The sequence below is a fragment of the Crinia signifera genome, chromosome 5, assembly GCF_055691185.1.
Source record: "Crinia signifera chromosome 5, ASM5569118v1, whole genome shotgun sequence".
Classification (NCBI taxonomy): domain Eukaryota; kingdom Metazoa; phylum Chordata; class Amphibia; order Anura; family Myobatrachidae; genus Crinia; species Crinia signifera.
The window spans coordinates 248,053,040-248,069,404 of record NC_139221.1 but is presented as its reverse complement, the minus strand read 5'-3'; positions in this window follow the sequence as shown (position 1 = coordinate 248,069,404).

Here is a 16,365-nt window from a genome sequence, read left to right as displayed (position 1 = left end):
CCCTTCACCTGAACATACAGGTCATCTTTGGCCATATAGCCTATGACCCGCATGTTCGGCAGGTCACTGGGACATCAATAAATGATATCGGTAACAGATTTCTTTCAGTGTGAATAGTGGAACCACAGATATAGTTGACTATATAGATGGTGCCCCTAGACTCCCAGTGTGTACAGGGCTTTAGGGTCAATGTATACTGAGAACATATTATCATGCCTATTTCCATTTTTAGGTGATAATTCTCCATAAAACATATGATGAGGTCATAACAGCTGACTACTGCGAAGTGACCTGGACTGCAGAATCCTCCTCAAGTAAAAAAACAAAGATTAAGCACAGCAACAGGAGACCGAAGTCAGGTAATTAATGAAAATTAATTACTGATAATATGTTTTTGGTATACATTTGGTCTTCACAAATAGGACTTCTAGCTATGAACTCTTCTATTATTGTACTTTGTGATTACTTAGTGTACAGTTAAATAGATAGAGATGGGTAGAGATAAATAGAAAGAGTAAAAGATAAACTGATACCTTCCTCCACTGTCCGCTAAGGCAGCTTAAAGGACATGGGGGTGGGAGGGAAGTCAGTAACCCACTTTTTTTCAGTCAGCAACTTTCTTCCCTTTGTAATGTTGCAGCTTGACCAGCAGGGAAGGTGGGATCCTTAACTGGGTAGGTAGGTAGATGGTAAATCATGAAATAGAAAATGGCTAGGTGGTTGAAGTGCAATATCTGTAAAAGATATGTGGGTGATCCCTCACTCCTTGTGTAAAAGTACAGCTCGGCCAGCAGGGAATTGTTATCCTTTGGGACCCCTTTTTTTTACTGAGCACATTAACTGTAGATAGATAGATAGATGTTTAGGTAAATAAATGGGTGGGATGTTGGGTGGGTAGGTGTATAGATCGTGAATCATTAGATAGACAGATAAATGGGTGGGTGGGTAGATAAAAGGTAAATTATTAGATAGATAGGTGGGTGGGTGAAGCTCAATACCTGTAAAAAATATGTGGGTGATCCCTCACTCCTTGTGTTATAGTGCAGCTCAGCCAGCAGGGAGTTGTTATCCTTTGGGCCCCACATATTTTTTCACTGAGCGCACTAACTGTAGATAGATAGATAGATAGATAGATAGATATATGGATAGATAGATGTTTAGGTAAATAAATGGGTGGGATGTTGGGTGGGTAGGTGTATAGATAGTGAATCATTAGATAGACAGATAAATGGGCGGGTGGGTGGATAAATGGTAAATCATTAGATAGGTGAGTGGGTGAAGCGCAAAACCTGTAAAAAAATATGTGGGTGATCCCTCACTTCTTGTGTTATAGTGCAGCTCAGCCAGCAGGGAGTTGTTATCCTTTGGGCCCCACATATTTTTTCACTGAACGCATTAACTGTAGATAGATAGATAGATATATATATGGATAGATAGATGTTTAGGTAAATAAATGGGTGGGATGTTGGGTGGGTAGGTGTATAGATAGTGAATCATTAGATAGACAGATAAATGGGCGGGTGGGTGGATAAATGGTAAATCATTAGATAGATTGTTGGGTGGGTGAATCTCAATACCTGTAAAAAAAATATGTGGGTGATCCCTCACTCCTTGTGTTATAGTGCAGCTCAGCCAGCATGGAGTTGTTATCCTTTGGGCCCCACATATTTTTTCACTGAGCGCACTAACTGTAGATAGATAGATAGATAGATAGATAGATAGGTTGGTAGATAAATGGGAGGGTGGTTGGGTAGGTTGGATAGATAGTGAATCATTAGATAGACAGACAGATAAATGGGTGGGTGAGTAGATAAATGGTAAATCATTAGATAGATAGTTGGGTGGGTGAATCTCAATACCTGTAAAATAAATATGTGGGTGATCCCTCACTCCTTGTGTTATAGTGCAGCTTAGCCAGCAGGGAGTTGTTATCCTTTGGGCCCCACATATTTTTTCACTGAGCACATTATCTGTAGATAGATAGATGGGTAGGTAGACAAATGGGTGGGTTGTTGGGTGGGTAGGTGTATAGATAGTGAATCATTAGATAGACAGATAAATGGGCGGGTGGGTGGATAAATGGTAAATCATTAGATAGATAGATAGATAGATAGTTGGGTGGGTGAATCTCAATACCTGTAAAAAAATATGTGGGTGATCCCTCACTCCTTGTGTTATAGTGCAGCATAGCAAGCAGGGAGTTGTTATCCTTTGGGCCCCACATATTTTTTCACTGAGCGCATTAACTGTAGATAGATAGATAGATAGATAGATAGATAGATAGATAGATAGATGGATAGATAGATAGATGTTTAGGTAAATAAATGGGTGGGATGTTGGGTGGGTAGGTGTATAGATAGTGAATCATTAGATAGACAGATAAATGGGCGGGTGGGTGGATAAATGGTAAATCATTAGATAGATAGTTGGGTGGGGGAATCTCAATACCTGTAAAAAAATATGTGGGTGATCCCTCACTCCTTGTGTTATAGTGCAGCTCAGCCAGCAGGGAGTTGTTATCCTTTGGGCCCCACATATTTTTTTCACTGAGCGCACTAACGGTAGATAGATAGGTAGGTAGATAAATGGGAGGGTGGTTGGGTAGGTCGGATAGATAGTGAATCATTAGATAGACAGATAAATGGGTGGGTGAGTAGATAAATGGTAAATCATTAGATAGATAGGTGAGTGGGTGAAGCGCAATACCTGTAAAAAAATATGTGGGTGATCCCTCACTCGTGTTATAGTGCCGCTTAGCCAGCAGGGAGTTGTTATCCTTTGGGCCCCACATTTTTTCACTGAGCACATTATCTGTAGATAGATAGATGGGTATGTAGACAAATAGGTGGGTTGTTGGGTGGGTAGGTGTATAGATAGTGAATCATTAGATAGACAGATAACTGGGCGGTTGGGTGGATAAATGTTAAATCATTAGATTGATTGATAGTTTGGTGGGTGGATTTCAATAACTGTAAAAGAATTTGTGGGTGATCCCTCACTCCTTTTGTAATAGTGCAGCTCGGCCAGCAGGGAGTTGTTATCCTTTGGCACCCACATATTTTTTCACTGAGCAAACTAAATGTGGATAGACAGATAGATAGGTAGGTAGATAAATGGGAGGGTGGTTGGGTAGGTGGATAGATAGTGAATCATTAGATAGACAGATAAATGGGTGGGTAGATATATTTTAAATCATTAGATAGATAGGTGGGTGGTAGTAGTGCAATAGCTGTAAAAATATATTTTGGTGATCCCTCACTCCTTGTGTAATAGTGCAGCTCGGCCAGCAGGGAGTTATCCTTTGGGACCCACATATTTTTTAACTGAGCCCACTAACCGTAGATAGATAGATAGATAGATAGATAGATAGATGGATGGATGTGTAGGCACATGGATAGTAAATCATTGGATAGACAAATAAATTGGATGGATAGGTAGATAGATAGATAGCTAGAATAGTTATTCTAGGAGAGGGATTCCTCTCATTTTTCTAAAGCCCCATAAACGCTATTAAAAATGAAAAGTTATCGCTCAGAATGGCATTTTTGAGCGATCTCTTTTCTTTAAAACAAATCTGTAGTATGTATACTCAATATAGTTAATGATGTGTGCTCCCGCGCATCCTTAACGACCACCCTCCTGCCCCTTCACCTGAACATACAGGTCATCTTTGGCCATATAGCCTATGACCCGCATGTTCGGCAGGTCACTGGGACATCAATAAATGATATCGGTAACAGATTTCTTTCAGTGTGAATAGTGGAACCACAGATATAGTTGACTATATAGATGGTGCCCCTAGACTCCCAGTGTGTACAGGGCTTTAGGGTCAATGTATACTGAGAACATATTATCATGCCTATTTCCATTTTTAGGTGATAATTCTCCATAAAACATATGATGAGGTCATAACAGCTGACTACTGCGAAGTGACCTGGACTGCAGAATCCTCCTCAAGTAAAAAAACAAAGATTAAGCACAGCAACAGGAGACCGAAGTCAGGTAATTAATGAAAATTAATTACTGATAATATGTTTTTGGTATACATTTGGTCTTCACAAATAGGACTTCTAGCTATGAACTCTTCTATTATTGTACTTTGTGATTACTTAGTGTACAGTTAAATAGATAGAGATGGGTAGAGATAAATAGAAAGAGTAAAAGATAAACTGATACCTTCCTCCACTGTCCGCTAAGGCAGCTTAAAGGACATGGGGGTGGGAGGGAAGTCAGTAACCCACTTTTTTTCAGTCAGCAACTTTCTTCCCTTTGTAATGTTGCAGCTTGACCAGCAGGGAAGGTGGGATCCTTAACTGGGTAGGTAGGTAGATGGTAAATCATGAAATAGAAAATGGCTAGGTGGTTGAAGTGCAATATCTGTAAAAGATATGTGGGTGATCCCTCACTCCTTGTGTAAAAGTACAGCTCGGCCAGCAGGGAATTGTTATCCTTTGGGACCCCTTTTTTTTTACTGAGCACATTAACTGTAGATAGATAGATAGATGTTTAGGTAAATAAATGGGTGGGATGTTGGGTGGGTAGGTGTATAGATCGTGAATCATTAGATAGACAGATAAATGGGTGGGTGGGTAGATAAAAGGTAAATTATTAGATAGATAGGTGGGTGGGTGAAGCTCAATACCTGTAAAAAATATGTGGGTGATCCCTCACTCCTTGTGTTATAGTGCAGCTCAGCCAGCAGGGAGTTGTTATCCTTTGGGCCCCACATATTTTTTTACTGAGCGCACTAACTGTAGATAGATAGATAGATAGATAGATATATGGATAGATAGATGTTTAGGTAAATAAATGGGTGGGATGTTGGGTGGGTAGGTGTATAGATAGTGAATCATTAGATAGACAGATAAATAGGCGGGTGGGTGGATAAATGGTAAATCATTAGATAGGTGAGTGGGTGAAGCGCAAAACCTGTAAAAAAATATGTGGGTGATCCCTCACTTCTTGTGTTATAGTGCAGCTCAGCCAGCAGGGAGTTGTTATCCTTTGGGCCCCACATATTTTTTCACTGAGCGCATTAACTGTAGATAGATAGATAGATATATATATGGATAGATAGATGTTTAGGTAAATAAATGGGTGGGATGTTGGGTGGGTAGGTGTATAGATAGTGAATCATTAGATAGACAGATAAATGGGCGGGTGGGTGGATAAATGGTAAATCATTAGATAGATTGTTGGGTGGGTGAATCTCAATACCTGTAAAAAAAATATGTGGGTGATCCCTCACTCCTTGTGTTATAGTGCAGCTCAGCCAGCAGGGAGTTGTTATCCTTTGGGCCCCACATATTTTTTCACTGAGCGCACTAACTGTAGATAGATAGATAGATAGATAGGTTGGTAGATAAATGGGAGGGTGGTTGGGTAGGTTGGATAGATAGTGAATCATTAGATAGACAGACAGATAAATGGGTGGGTGAGTAGATAAATGGTAAATCATTAGATAGATAGTTGGGTGGGTGAATCTCAATACCTGTAAAATAAATATGTGGGTGATCCCTCACTCCTTGTGTTATAGTGCAGCTTAGCCAGCAGGGAGTTGTTATCCTTTGGGCCCCACATATTTTTTCACTGAGCACATTATCTGTAGATAGATAGATGGGTAGGTAGACAAATGGGTGGGTTGTTGGGTGGGTAGGTGTATAGATAGTGAATCATTAGATAGACAGATAAATGGGCGGGTGGGTGGATAAATGGTAAATCATTAGATAGATAGATAGATAGATAGATAGTTGGGTGGGTAAAGCTCAATACCTGTAAAAAAATATGTGGGTGATCCCTCACTCCTTGTGTTATAGTGCAGCATAGCAAGCAGGGAGTTGTTATCCTTTGGGCCCCACATATTTTTTCACTGAGCGCATTAACTGTAGATAGATAGATAGATAGATAGATAGATAGATAGATAGATAGATGTTTAGGTAAATAAATGGGTGGGATGTTGGGTGGGTAGGTGTATAGATAGTGAATCATTAGATAGACAGATAAATGGGTGGGTAGATATATTTTAAATCATTAGATAGATAGGTGGGTGGTAGAAGTGCAATAGCTGTAAAAATATATTTGGGTGATCCCTCACTCCTTGTGTAATAGTGCAGCTCGGCCAGCAGGGAGTTATCCTTTGGGACCCACATATTTTTTAACTGAGCGCACTAACCATAGATAGATAGATAGATAGATAGATAGATAGATAGATAGATAGATAGATAGATAGATAGATAGATAGATGGATGTGTAGGCACATGGATAGTAAATCATTGGATAGACAAATAAATTGGATGGATAGGTAGATAGATGATAAATTATTAATTAAATAGACAAATCATAGCTAGAATAGTTATTCTAGGAGAGGGATTCCTCTCATTTTTCTAAAGCCCCATAAACGCTATTAAAAATGAAAAGTTATCGCTCAGAATGGCATTTTTGAGCGATCTCTTTTCTTTAAAACAAATCTGTAGTATGTATACTCAATATAGTTAATGATGTGTGCTCCCGCGCATCCTTAACGACCACCCTCCTGCCCCTTCACCTGAACATACAGGTCATCTTTGGCCATATAGCCTATGACCCGCATGTTCGGCAGGTCACTGGGACATCAATAAATGATATCGGTAACAGATTTCTTTCAGTGTGAATAGTGGAACCACAGATATAGTTGACTATATAGATGGTGCCCCTAGACTCCCAGTGTGTACAGGGCTTTAGGGTCAATGTATACTGAGAACATATTATCATGCCTATTTCCATTTTTAGGTGATAATTCTCCATAAAACATATGATGAGGTCATAACAGCTGACTACTGCGAAGTGACCTGGACTGCAGAATCCTCCTCAAGTAAAAAAACAAAGATTAAGCACAGCAACAGGAGACCGAAGTCAGGTAATTAATGAAAATTAATTACTGATAATATGTTTTTGGTATACATTTGGTCTTCACAAATAGGACTTCTAGCTATGAACTCTTCTATTATTGTACTTTGTGATTACTTAGTGTACAGTTAAATAGATAGAGATGGGTAGAGATAAATAGAAAGAGTAAAAGATAAACTGATACCTTCCTCCACTGTCCGCTAAGGCAGCTTAAAGGACATGGGGGTGGGAGGGAAGTCAGTAACCCACTTTTTTTCAGTCAGCAACTTTCTTCCCTTTGTAATGTTGCAGCTTGACCAGCAGGGAAGGTGGGATCCTTAACTGGGTAGGTAGGTAGATGGTAAATCATGAAATAGAAAATGGCTAGGTGGTTGAAGTGCAATATCTGTAAAAGATATGTGGGTGATCCCTCACTCCTTGTGTAAAAGTACAGCTCGGCCAGCAGGGAATTGTTATCCTTTGGGACCCCTTTTTTTTACTGAGCACATTAACTGTAGATAGATAGATAGATGTTTAGGTAAATAAATGGGTGGGATGTTGGGTGGGTAGGTGTATAGATCGTGAATCATTAGATAGACAGATAAATGGGTGGGTGGGTAGATAAAAGGTAAATTATTAGATAGATAGGTGGGTGGGTGAAGCTCAATACCTGTAAAAAATATGTGGGTGATCCCTCACTCCTTGTGTTATAGTGCAGCTCAGCCAGCAGGGAGTTGTTATCCTTTGGGCCCCACATATTTTTTCACTGAGCGCACTAACTGTAGATAGATAGATAGATAGATAGATAGATATATGGATAGATAGATGTTTAGGTAAATAAATGGGTGGGATGTTGGGTGGGTAGGTGTATAGATAGTGAATCATTAGATAGACAGATAAATGGGCGGGTGGGTGGATAAATGGTAAATCATTAGATAGGTGAGTGGGTGAAGCGCAAAACCTGTAAAAAAATATGTGGGTGATCCCTCACTTCTTGTGTTATAGTGCAGCTCAGCCAGCAGGGAGTTGTTATCCTTTGGGCCCCACATATTTTTTCACTGAACGCATTAACTGTAGATAGATAGATAGATATATATATGGATAGATAGATGTTTAGGTAAATAAATGGGTGGGATGTTGGGTGGGTAGGTGTATAGATAGTGAATCATTAGATAGACAGATAAATGGGCGGGTGGGTGGATAAATGGTAAATCATTAGATAGATTGTTGGGTGGGTGAATCTCAATACCTGTAAAAAAAATATGTGGGTGATCCCTCACTCCTTGTGTTATAGTGCAGCTCAGCCAGCATGGAGTTGTTATCCTTTGGGCCCCACATATTTTTTCACTGAGCGCACTAACTGTAGATAGATAGATAGATAGATAGATAGATAGGTTGGTAGATAAATGGGAGGGTGGTTGGGTAGGTTGGATAGATAGTGAATCATTAGATAGACAGACAGATAAATGGGTGGGTGAGTAGATAAATGGTAAATCATTAGATAGATAGTTGGGTGGGTGAATCTCAATACCTGTAAAATAAATATGTGGGTGATCCCTCACTCCTTGTGTTATAGTGCAGCTTAGCCAGCAGGGAGTTGTTATCCTTTGGGCCCCACATATTTTTTCACTGAGCACATTATCTGTAGATAGATAGATGGGTAGGTAGACAAATGGGTGGGTTGTTGGGTGGGTAGGTGTATAGATAGTGAATCATTAGATAGACAGATAAATGGGCGGGTGGGTGGATAAATGGTAAATCATTAGATAGATAGATAGATAGATAGATAGTTGGGTGGGTGAATCTCAATACCTGTAAAAAAATATGTGGGTGATCCCTCACTCCTTGTGTTATAGTGCAGCATAGCAAGCAGGGAGTTGTTATCCTTTGGGCCCCACATATTTTTTCACTGAGCGCATTAACTGTAGATAGATAGATAGATAGATAGATAGATAGATAGATAGATGGATAGATAGATAGATGTTTAGGTAAATAAATGGGTGGGATGTTGGGTGGGTAGGTGTATAGATAGTGAATCATTAGATAGACAGATAAATGGGCGGGTGGGTGGATAAATGGTAAATCATTAGATAGATAGTTGGGTGGGGGAATCTCAATACCTGTAAAAAAATATGTGGGTGATCCCTCACTCCTTGTGTTATAGTGCAGCTCAGCCAGCAGGGAGTTGTTATCCTTTGGGCCCCACATATTTTTTTCACTGAGCGCACTAACGGTAGATAGATAGGTAGGTAGATAAATGGGAGGGTGGTTGGGTAGGTCGGATAGATAGTGAATCATTAGATAGACAGATAAATGGGTGGGTGAGTAGATAAATGGTAAATCATTAGATAGATAGGTGAGTGGGTGAAGCGCAATACCTGTAAAAAAATATGTGGGTGATCCCTCACTCGTGTTATAGTGCCGCTTAGCCAGCAGGGAGTTGTTATCCTTTGGGCCCCACATTTTTTCACTGAGCACATTATCTGTAGATAGATAGATGGGTATGTAGACAAATAGGTGGGTTGTTGGGTGGGTAGGTGTATAGATAGTGAATCATTAGATAGACAGATAACTGGGCGGTTGGGTGGATAAATGTTAAATCATTAGATTGATTGATAGTTTGGTGGGTGGATTTCAATAACTGTAAAAGAATTTGTGGGTGATCCCTCACTCCTTTTGTAATAGTGCAGCTCGGCCAGCAGGGAGTTGTTATCCTTTGGCACCCACATATTTTTTCACTGAGCAAACTAAATGTGGATAGACAGATAGATAGGTAGGTAGATAAATGGGAGGGTGGTTGGGTAGGTGGATAGATAGTGAATCATTAGATAGACAGATAAATGGGTGGGTAGATATATTTTAAATCATTAGATAGATAGGTGGGTGGTAGTAGTGCAATAGCTGTAAAAATATATTTTGGTGATCCCTCACTCCTTGTGTAATAGTGCAGCTCGGCCAGCAGGGAGTTATCCTTTGGGACCCACATATTTTTTAACTGAGCCCACTAACCGTAGATAGATAGATAGATAGATAGATAGATGGATGGATGTGTAGGCACATGGATAGTAAATCATTGGATAGACAAATAAATTGGATGGATAGGTAGATAGATAGATAGCTAGAATAGTTATTCTAGGAGAGGGATTCCTCTCATTTTTCTAAAGCCCCATAAACGCTATTAAAAATGAAAAATTATCGCTCAGAATGGCATTTTTGAGCGATCTCTTTTCTTTAAAACAAATCTGTAGTATGTATACTCAATATAGTTAATGATGTGTGCTCCCGCGCATCCTTAACGACCACCCTCCTGCCCCTTCACCTGAACATACAGGTCATCTTTGGCCATATAGCCTATGACCCGCATGTTCGGCAGGTCACTGGGACATCAATAAATGATATCGGTAACAGATTTCTTTCAGTGTGAATAGTGGAACCACAGATATAGTTGACTATATAGATGGTGCCCCTAGACTCCCAGTGTGTACAGGGCTTTAGGGTCAATGTATACTGAGAACATATTATCATGCCTATTTCCATTTTTAGGTGATAATTCTCCATAAAACATATGATGAGGTCATAACAGCTGACTACTGCGAAGTGACCTGGACTGCAGAATCCTCCTCAAGTAAAAAAACAAAGATTAAGCACAGCAACAGGAGACCGAAGTCAGGTAATTAATGAAAATTAATTACTGATAATATGTTTTTGGTATACATTTGGTCTTCACAAATAGGACTTCTAGCTATGAACTCTTCTATTATTGTACTTTGTGATTACTTAGTGTACAGTTAAATAGATAGAGATGGGTAGAGATAAATAGAAAGAGTAAAAGATAAACTGATACCTTCCTCCACTGTCCGCTAAGGCAGCTTAAAGGACATGGGGGTGGGAGGGAAGTCAGTAACCCACTTTTTTTCAGTCAGCAACTTTCTTCCCTTTGTAATGTTGCAGCTTGACCAGCAGGGAAGGTGGGATCCTTAACTGGGTAGGTAGGTAGATGGTAAATCATGAAATAGAAAATGGCTAGGTGGTTGAAGTGCAATATCTGTAAAAGATATGTGGGTGATCCCTCACTCCTTGTGTAAAAGTACAGCTCGGCCAGCAGGGAATTGTTATCCTTTGGGACCCCTTTTTTTTTACTGAGCACATTAACTGTAGATAGATAGATAGATAGATGTTTAGGTAAATAAATGGGTGGGATGTTGGGTGGGTAGGTGTATAGATCGTGAATCATTAGATAGACAGATAAATGGGTGGGTGGGTGGGTAGATAAAAGGTAAATTATTAGATAGATAGGTGGGTGGGTGAAGCTCAATACCTGTAAAAAATATGTGGGTGATCCCTCACTCCTTGTGTTATAGTGCAGCTCAGCCAGCAGGGAGTTGTTATCCTTTGGGCCCCACATATTTTTTCACTGAGCGCACTAACTGTAGATAGATAGATAGATAGATAGATATATGGATAGATAGATAGATAGATGTTTAGGTAAATAAATGGGTGGGATGTTGGGTGGGTAGGTGTATAGATAGTGAATCATTAGATAGACAGACAGATAAATGGGTGGGTGAGTAGATAAATGGTAAATCATTAGATAGGTGAGTGGGTGAAGCGCAAAACCTGTAAAAAAATATGTGGGTGATCCCTCACTTCTTGTATTATAGTGCAGCTCAGCCAGCAGGGAGTTGTTATCCTTTGGGCCCCACATATTTTTTCACTGAGCGCATTAACTGTAGATAGATAGATAGATATATATATGGATAGATAGATGTTTAGGTAAATAAATGGGTGGGATGTTGGGTGGGTAGGTGTATAGATAGTGAATCATTAGATAGACAGATAAATGGGTGGGTGGGTGGATAAATGGTAAATCATTAGATAGATTGTTGGGTGGGTGAATCTCAATACCTGTAAAAAAAATATGTGGGTGATCCCTCACTCCTTGTGTTATAGTGCAGCTCAGCCAGCAGGGAGTTGTTATCCTTTGGGCCCCACATATTTTTTCACTGAGCGCACTAACTGTAGATAGATAGATAGATAGATAGATAGATAGATAGGTTGGTAGATAAATGGGAGGGTGGTTGGGTAGGTTGGATAGATAGTGAATCATTAGATAGACAGACAGATAAATGGGTGGGTGAGTAGATAAATGGTAAATCATTAGATAGATAGTTGGGTGGGTGAATCTCAATACCTGTAAAATAAATATGTGGGTGATCCCTCACTCCTTGTGTTATAGTGCAGCTTAGCCAGCAGGGAGTTGTTATCCTTTGGGCCCCACATATTTTTTCACTGAGCACATTATCTGTAGATAGATAGATGGGTAGGTAGACAAATGGGTGGGTTGTTGGGTGGGTAGGTGTATAGATAGTGAATCATTAGATAGACAGATAAATGGGCGGGTGGGTGGATAAATGGTAAATCATTAGATAGATAGATAGATAGATAGTTGGGTGGGTGAATCTCAATACCTGTAAAAAAATATGTGGGTGATCCCTCACTCCTTGTGTTATAGTGCAGCATAGCAAGCAGGGAGTTGTTATCCTTTGGGCCCCACATATTTTTTCACTGAGCGCATTAACTGTAGATAGATAGATAGATAGATAGATAGATAGATAGATGGATAGATAGATAGATGTTTAGGTAAATAAATGGGTGGGATGTTGGGTGGGTAGGTGTATAGATAGTGAATCATTAGATAGACAGATAAATGGGCGGGTGGGTGGATAAATGGTAAATCATTAGATAGATAGTTGGGTGGGGGAATCTCAATACCTGTAAAAAAATATGTGGGTGATCCCTCACTCCTTGTGTTATAGTGCAGCTCAGCCAGCAGGGAGTTGTTATCCTTTGGGCCCCACATATTTTTTTTTCACTGAGCGCACTAACGGTAGATAGATAGGTAGGTAGATAAATGGGAGGGTGGTTGGGTAGGTCGGATAGATAGTGAATCATTAGATAGACAGATAAATGGGTGGGTGAGTAGATAAATGGTAAATCATTAGATAGATAGGTGAGTGGGTGAAGCGCAATACCTGTAAAAAAATATGTGGGTGATCCCTCACTCGTGTTATAGTGCCGCTTAGCCAGCAGGGAGTTGTTATCCTTTGGGCCCCACATTTTTTCACTGAGCACATTATCTGTAGATAGATAGATGGGTATGTAGACAAATAGGTGGGTTGTTGGGTGGGTAGGTGTATAGATAGTGAATCATTAGATAGACAGATAACTGGGCGGTTGGGTGGATAAATGTTAAATCATTAGATTGATTGATAGTTTGGTGGGTGGATTTCAATAACTGTAAAAGAATTTATGGGTGATCCCTCACTCCTTTTGTAATAGTGCAGCTCGGCCAGCAGGGAGTTGTTATCCTTTGGCACCCACATATTTTTTCACTGAGCAAACTAAATGTGGATAGACAGATAGATAGGTAGGTAGATAAATGGGAGGGTGGTTGGGTAGGTGGATAGATAGTGAATCATTAGATAGACAGATAAATGGGTGGGTAGATATATTTTAAATCATTAGATAGATAGGTGGGTGGTAGTAGTGCAATAGCTGTAAAAATATATTTTGGTGATCCCTCACTCCTTGTGTAATAGTGCAGCTCGGCCAGCAGGGAGTTATCCTTTGGGACCCACATATTTTTTAACTGAGCCCACTAACCGTAGATAGATAGATAGATAGATAGATAGATAGATGGATGTGTAGGCACATGGATAGTAAATCATTGGATAGACAAATAAATTGGGTGGATAGGAAGATAGATGGTAAATTATTAATTAAATAGACAAATCATAGCTAGAATAGTTATTCTAGGAGAGGGATTCCTCTCATTTTTCTAAAGCCCCATAAACGCTACTCAAAATGAAAAGTTATCGCTCAGAATGGCATTTTTGAGCGATCTCTTTTATTTAAAAAAAATCTGTAGTATGTATACTCAATATAGTTAATGATGTGTGCTCCCGCGCATCCTTAACGACCACCCTCCTGCCCCTTCACCTGAACATACAGGTCATCTTTGGCCATATAGCCTATGACCCACATGTTCGGCAGGTCACTGGGACATCATTAAATGATATCGGTAACAGATTTCTTTCAGTGTGAATAGTGGAACCACAGATATAGTTGACTATATAGATGGTGCCCCTAGACTCCCAGTGTGTACAGGGCTTTAGGGTCAATGTATACTGAGAACATATTACCTGGACTGCAGAATCCTCCTCAAGTAAAAAAACAAAGATTAAGCACAGCAACAGGAGACCGAAGTCAGGTAATTAATGAAATTAATTACTGATAATATGTTTTTGGTATACATTTGGTCTTCACAAATAGGATTTCTAGCTATGAACTCTTCTATTATTGTACTTTGTGATTACTTAGTGTACAGTTAAATAGATAGACATAAGTAGAGATAAATAGAAAGAGTAAAAGATAAACTGATACCTTCCTCCACTGTCCGCTAAGGCAGCTTAACGGACATGGGGGTGGGAGGGAAGTCAGTAACCCACTTTTTTTCAGTCAGCAACTTTCTTCCCTTTGTAATGTTGCAGCTTGACCAGCAGGGAGGGTGGGATCCTTAACTGGGTAGGTAGGTAGATGGTAAATCATGAAATAGAAAATGGCTAGGTGGTTGAAGTGCAATATCTGTAAAAGATATGTGAGTGATCCCTCACTCCTTGTGTAAAAGTACAGCTCGGCCAGCAGGAAATTGTTATCCTTTGGGACCCCTTTTTTTTTACTGAGCACATTAACTGTAGATAGATAAATAGATAGATAGATATATGGATAGATAGATAGATAGATAGATGTTTAGGTAAATAAATGGGTGGGATGTTGGGTGGGTAGGTGTATAGATAGTGAATCATTAGATAGACAGATAAATGGGTGGGTGGGTAGATAAAAGGTAAATTATTAGATAGGTGGGTGGGTGAAGCTCAACACCTGTAAAAAAAATATGTGGGTGATCCCTCACTTCTTGTGTTATAGTGCAGCTCAGCCAGCAGGGAGTTGTTATCCTTTGGGCCACTCATATTTTTTCACTGAGCGCATTAACTGTAGATAGATAAATAGATATATGGATAGATAGATGGTTAGGTAGATAAATGGGTGGGATGTTGGGTGGGTAGGTGTATAGCTAGTGAATCATTAGATAGACAGATAAATGGGCGGGTGGGTGGATAAATGGTAAATCATTAGATAGATAGTTAGGTGGGTGAATCTCAATACCTGTAAAAAAAATATGTGGGTGATCCCTCACTCCTTGTGTTATAGTGCAGCTCAGCCAGCAGGGAGTTTTTATCCCTTGGGCCCCACATATTTTTTCACTGAGCGCACTAACTGTAGATAGATAGATAGATAGATAGATAGATAGATAGATAGATAGATAGATAGATAGGGGGGTAGATAAATGGGAGGGTGGTTGGGTAGGTTGGATAGATAGTGAATCATTAGATAGACAGACAGATAAATTGGTGGGTGAGTAGATAAATGGTAAATCATTAGATAGATAGGTGAGTGGGTGAAGCGCAATACCTGTAAAAAAATATGTGGGGGATCCCTCACTCCTTGTGTTATAGTGCAGCTCAGCCAGCAGGGAGTTGTTATCCTTTGGGCCCCAAATATTTTTTCACTAAGCGCACTAACTGTAGATAGATAGATAGATAGGTAGATAAATGGGAGGGTGGATGGGTAGGTTGGATAGATAGTGAATCATTAGATAGACAGATAAATGGGTGGGTGAGTAGATAAATGGAAAATCATTAGATAGATAGGTGAGTGGGTGAAGCGCAATACCTGTAAAAAAAATATGTGGGTGATACCACACTTCTTGTGTTATAGTGCAGCTCAGCCAGCAGGGAGTTGTTATCCTTTGGGCCCTTCATATTTTTTCACTGATCGCATTAACTGAAGCTAGATAAATAGATATATGGATAGATAGATGGTTAGGTAGATAAATGGGTGGGATGTTGGGTGGGAAGGTGTATAGCTAGTGAATCATTAGATAGACAGATAAATGGGCGGGTGGGTGGATAAATGGTAAATCATTAGATAGATAGTTGGGTGGGTGAAGCTTAATACCTGTAAAAAAATATGTGGGTGATCCCTCACTCCTTGTGTTATAGTGCAGCATAGCCAGCAGGGAGCTGTTATCCTTTGGGCCCCACATATTTTTTCACTGAGCGCATTAACTGTAGATTGATAGATAGATAGATGGTTAGGTAGATAAATGGGTGGGATGTTGGGTGGGTAGGTGTATAGATAGTGAATCATTAGATAGACAGATAAATGGGCGGGTGGGTGGATAAATGGTAAATCATTAGATAGATAGTTGGGTGGGTGGGTGAATCTCAATACCTGTAAAAAAATATGTGGGTGATCCCTCACTCCTTGTGTTATAGTGCAGCTCAGCCAGCAGGGAGTTGTTATCCTTTGGGCCCCACATATTTTTTCACTGAGCGCACTAACTATAGATAGATGGAGAGATAGGTAGGTAGATAAATG